Source organism: Cololabis saira, chromosome 21 (assembly GCF_033807715.1).
Source record: "Cololabis saira isolate AMF1-May2022 chromosome 21, fColSai1.1, whole genome shotgun sequence".
NCBI lineage: Eukaryota > Metazoa > Chordata > Actinopteri > Beloniformes > Belonidae > Cololabis > Cololabis saira.
The window spans coordinates 5,866,523-5,872,578 of record NC_084607.1 but is presented as its reverse complement, the minus strand read 5'-3'; the positions used below and the strand labels follow the sequence as shown (position 1 = coordinate 5,872,578).

The 6,056-nt window shown below is 35.9% G+C and overlaps 1 pseudogene; it reads left to right on the top strand.

Annotated features, from left to right (window-relative positions):
• LOC133422557 (protein shisa-6-like) overlaps positions 1-6,056 on the top strand; it is a 45,487-nt pseudogene that overhangs the window by 22,720 nt on the left and 16,711 nt on the right.

Sequence of the window (6,056 nt, the reverse complement as noted above, 5' to 3'; positions counted from 1 at the left end):
GTCCGGACAGAACTGCGTCCCAGAATGATGAATTATTATCCCCCCTGCACCGTCTCCGTGACAACCGCCTCCATCCATCACAACGTTCTCCATCCGTCAGAGATACCAGCAGCAGCAGGGGTCTCGTACGCAGTCCTGCTCCTCTCTCATTCTTTACCGCCTTGTTCCCCCTTGTTTTTAACCAGCTTATGGACAGAGTCACTGTGAGTTTGTTTTTTCTGTTTGTCTTCCCAGCCTGAAGCAGAGATGCTCCAGACGTCCCACGGTTCGGGTCAGGGGAGGTGAGCGAGCAGCTCAGCGGAGATCCGGAGAGCTCCGGAGTCTGAGGCTTCCGTGGTTTCTAAAACCGTCCAGGTTGTTTTGCTTTCACACAATAAGAAAGTGAAGACAGACGGGAGGCAAGAATCACATGAAGTGATGAAAGGACACCACAAATACCTGCTTCACTAAGGTTGCCACCTTTCAGAAATACAAATAAGGGACGCCCTGATTTCAGCAGCGCAGGAGCCAAAAAAAAGCCCCAAAACTTCTAAACTGAATAAAAATGTGTTTATTTTATGTGAAAAAAACAAAATGCTTTGATTTAAAGTTTAAAGTGCTTTAATGGCATTGAACTTACATGACTGTAGAGACAGACAACCATGCTAGCAACTGAAATAGCCTCCTATGCTACGTATGTCCACATCAGCCCAGATGTAGAATATAGATACAGGTGAAGAATATGGTGTAAAAGTTAATTTATTTCAATAATTCAACTAGAATATGGTGTAAAAGTTAATTTATTTCAATAATTCAACTAGAATATGGTGTAAAAGTTAATTTATTTCAATAATTCAACTAGAATATGGTGTAAAAGTTAATTTATTTCAATAATTCAACTAGAATATGGTGTAAAAGTTAATTTATTTCAATAATTCAACTAGAATATGGTGTAAAAGTTAACTTATTTCAATAATTTAACTAGAATATGGTGTAAAAGTGAATTTATTTCAATATTTCAACTAGAATATGGTGTAAAAGTTAATTTATTTCAATAATTCAACTAGAATATGGTGTAAAAGTTAATTTATTTCAATAATTCAACTAGAATATGGTGTAAACGTTAATTTATTTCAATAATTCAACTAGAATATGGTGTAAAAGTTAATTTATTTCAATAATTCAACTAGAATATGGTGTAAAAGTTAATTTATTTCAATAATTCAACTTAAAAGGTGAAACTAATATATTACCTAGTCTTATTACATGCAAAGCAAGATATGTTAAACCTTTATTTGTTATAATTTTGATGATGGAATTGTTTATTGATTTCATAAAATATTCTCTAATTTATTTTTTATTTGGGGTTTTCATAAACTGTGAGTCATAATCACCAAAATCATAACAAATAAAGGCTCGAAATATCTCACTTTGAATGTAGTGGGAAAATAATATATTTGTTTCCCATTTAGTTAAATTTACTACGAATGACGTTTTGCAATATATTCAAATTTTGCTGGCCTTAATGGTTCCTGTGTTTTATTTTGTTCATTATTGTTAAATTTAGTGTTGATGTGTGTGTGACCGACGTGTGTATATAAAGGCTTAATGAAAATACGGGACAAATCGCGTCCCGTATTAGTTCAATACGGGACGCAACATTTTTTTCTCAAATAAAGGATAATTCCGTATTTTACGGGACGGGTGGCAACCCTATGCTTCACAAACCCGTCAAAGACAAGTCAAAGGTTCTTCGGTGTATTACTGGTAGGGCTGTCGACAAAGTTAACGCCACTGTAACGTTTCAGGAGATCTGACCCTCTGCCCGACCCGTGGTTTGGAGCTGGAAGAAGCGACGCAGATGTAATAGACCCTAAAACGCAACGCATCTGTCATGTGACACAACGTTTCTTTGGAGAACGGTTTTGAAGTCTCTACATAAAAGAATACTTTTTCCCTCACACAGCACGCCACCGTGACGCTCTAGAAGCCGACGGGAACACGCCACCATTTGTCTGTCAATCAGTGATGGTCAGCCAATCAAAAGGATATGCCTTCATATATAATGTACATATATATATATATATTTTTTATTTTTTTTTTTTTAACATGTTTCTTTATTGGGTAGTCCATGTAGATAATATTACACAATAAACATTTTTTAAAGGGTTCGACAGAATACCCCATTTTATATTTTACCACACACACAACAAACAACAAAAAAAAACTAAAAAAAACGAATAAAATAAATAAGTAAAATAAATAAAGACACAAAACTTAACATAACAAACACCCCAAAACACACACACTGCAAAATACGTAATTATAAACAGGTCCCAAAGTAAGTACCAATTACCAATCAAACTCTGACTGAAGACAATAATAATAGTAAAAATAAAGTAATAAAATAAAATACAATACAGGACACTCAAAACAACAACAACAAAAAATAAAAAGAAATAAAAAAAAAGAAATAAGATAAATAAATAAAAATGTTAAATAAACAGACATAAGAGGAACCCTAAAAAAAATTAGACATGGTTAGCAATATCATACTTCCCTGTAATTAAATTAAATCAGATTAAATTAATCTTCCAAGGATGCCAAATAATTAACAAAAGAAATAATAGGTTCCCAAATATAAGAAAACGTATCAGAGCAACCCCTAATACTGTATTTAATATTCTCTAAATATAAAAATGACATCAGGTCTTTCAACCAAGAATTGGGAGATGGAGGTTTTTGGTCCTTCCATTGAAGTAAAATACGTCTATGTCTATGTACTGTACATATATTTTTTATATAAATTCACCTGATATGTTTAAAAAAGCTGACTCAAGAAGCTGAACTGGAGTTCTTTGAACTAGGCTGTAAAAGCTGCTTAAAAACAGAGGCTGTTGACGTTATTTTGTGTCCAATATCAGTCAATATCAGTTATTACTTGCTGGACCGAAGTTTGTCCTCTCCAGACTTTCAGGACATGTTGTCATAATACGATAACAACCATTTGTCTAAAAGCAAAGATCATTTTCTGCTCCTGTATTATTGCAAGTTGGAAACTAGCTTTTTAAGGTAAACAGAACAATTAATTGCACAAATAATTGTTCTGTAAAAATGACATCGATTGACCCAACAGTCCTAATAAAAGAGGTCATCTCTTTCTTAGCTATCCGGGATGCCATCCGGAGTGAGAATGCAATGAAACAGGGAATCTCTGAAATTTGAAGAGGCTACAACAATAATCTGTTTTCACATTTCAGAAGTAGAAAGTTGGAGAACAAGGTCTTAATGACTCCAATTAAATCCTGAAACAATTAGTAAAAGCTTAGCTTCCTCTAGTGTCATGGATAATTAGAGCTTGGTGTCGTCCGCATACAGCTGGAAATGTTTCCTGATGTTTTAGTCAGAGGAAGAGAAGGAGTCCCAGTCCAGATCCCTGTGGGACTCCATAACTTAATCTGGTATATGAAAGTGTACAAACTGGTACTGGATAATCTACTGGTAACTTTCGGATAAACTGGACCTCATCAATCCAAATCACTATTTTTGACCAAAATGTGTGACTTTTTTTGGTGTCATGTGACCTGTAAAAAAAAAAGTGTTTTCTATCAGTTTTGTGTCATTCTTTTTTTTAAATCAGAAAAAAACACAACTTCATGTGGTGACATGTGGTTGGAACGTTGTGGGACAATTAGTAAAAGCTTAGTTTCCTCAGGTGCCATCGATAATTACAGCTTGGTGTCGTCTGCAAACAGCTGGAAATGTTTCCTGATGTTTTAGTCAGAGGAAGAGAAGGAGTCCCAGTCCAGAACCCTGTGGGACTCCATAAATTAATCTGGTATATGAAGGTGTACAAACTGGTACCTTTCGGATAAACTGGACCTCATCAATCCAAATCAGTACTTTTGACCATAATGTGTGACTTTTTTTGGTGTCACGTGACCTGTATGTGTAAAAAAAATTGTTTTATATCAGTTTTGTGTCATTCTTTTTTTTAAATGAGAAAAAAACACTTTGTTATCAGGTTTTCCAGGCAGCGCTTGGTATGAGTAATATGGATACCACAACCTCATGTCGTAGTACAATTAGTAAAAGCTTAGTTTCCTCAGGTGTCATGGATAATTACAGCTTGGTGTCGTCTGCATACAGCTGGAAATGTTTCCTGATGTTTTAGTCAGAGGAAGAGAAGGAGTCCCAGTCCAGATCCCTGTGGGACTCCATAACTTAATCTGGTATATGAAGGTGTACAAACTGGTACTGGATAATCTACTGGTACTTTTCAGATAAACTGGACCTCATCAATCCAAATCACTACTTTTGACCAAAATGTGTGACTTTTTTTGGTCTCATGTGACCTGTAAAAAAAAAGTGTTTTCTATCAGTTTTGTGTCTTTTTTTTTTTTAAATCAGAAAAAAACACTTTGTTTACAGGTTTTCCAGGCAGTGATTGGTATGAGTAATATGGATACCACAACTTCATGTGGTGACATGTGGTTTGAACGTTGTGGTACAATTAGTAAAAGCTTAGCTTGCTCAGGTGTCATGGATAATTACAGCTTGGTGTCGTCTGCATAGAGCTGGAAATGTTTCCTGATGTTTTAGTCAGAGGAAGAGAAGGAGTCCCAGTCTAGATCCCTGTGGGACAACATAACTTAATCTGGTACATGAAGGACCAATAATCTACTGGTACCTTTCAGATAAACTGGACCTCATCAATCCAAATCACTACTTTTGACCAAAATGTGTGACTTTTTTTGGTGTCATGTGACCTGTAAAAAAAAAAGTGTTTTCTATCAGTTTTGTGTCATTCTTTTTTTTATCAGAAAAAAAACACTTTGTTTTCAGGTTTTCCAGGCAGCGCTTGGTATGAGTAATATGGATACCACAACTGCATGTCGTGGTACAATTAGTAAAAGCCGAGTTTCCTCAGGTGTCATGGATAATTACAGCTTGGTGTCGTCTGCATACAGCTGGAAATGTTTCCTGATGTTTTAGTCAGAGGAAGAGACGGAGTCCCAGTCCAGAACCCTGTGGGACTCCATAACTTAATCTGGTACATGAAGGACCAATAATCTACTGGTACCTTTCAGATAAACTGGACCTCATCAATCCAAATCAGTACTTTTGACCATAATGTGTGACTTTTTTGGTGACATGTGACCTGTATGTATAAAAAATTGTGTTTTTATCAGTTTTGTGTAATATTCTTTTTTTAAATCAGAAAAAACACTTTGTTTTCAGGTTTTCCAGGCAGCACTTGGGGTGAGTAATATGGATACCACAACTTCATGTCGTGGTACAATTAGTAAAAGCTTAGTTTCCTCTGGTGTAATGTATAATTAGAGCTTGGTGTCGTCTGCATACACCTGGAAATGTTTCCTGATTTTTTAGTCAGAGGAAGAGAAGGAGTCCCAGTCCAGATCCCTGTGGGACTCCATAACTTAATCTGGTACATAAAGGACCAATAATCTACTGGTAATAGGAGCTTGGTGTCGTCTACACACAGCTGGAAATGTTTCCTGGTGTAGTCTTTGCAGTACTTTTGACCATAATGTGTGACTTTTTTGGTGTCATGTGACCTGTATAAGTGTTTTCTATCAGTTTTGTGTCATTCTTTTTTTAAATCAGAAAAAAAACCACTTCGTTTTCAGGTTTTCCAGGCAGCGCTTGGTATGAGTAATACGGATACCACAACTTCATGTCATGGTACAATTAGTAAAAGCTTAGCTTCCTCAGACTTCATGGATAATTAGAGCTTGGTGTCGTCTGCATACAGCTGGAAATGTTTCCTGATGTTTTAGTCAGAGGAAGAGAAGGAGTCCCAGTCCAGAACCCTGTGGGACTCCATAACTTAACCTGGTACATGAAGGACAGAAAATCTACTGGTACCTTTCAGATAAACTGGACCTCATCAATCCAAATGAGTACTTTTGACCATAATGTGTGAGGTTTTTTTGGTGTCATGTGACCTGTATGTGCAAAAAATGTTGTTTTTATCAGTTTTGTGTAATATTCTCTTTTTAAATCAGAAAAAAACACTTTGTTTTCCGGTTTTCCAGGCAGCGCTTGGTATGAGT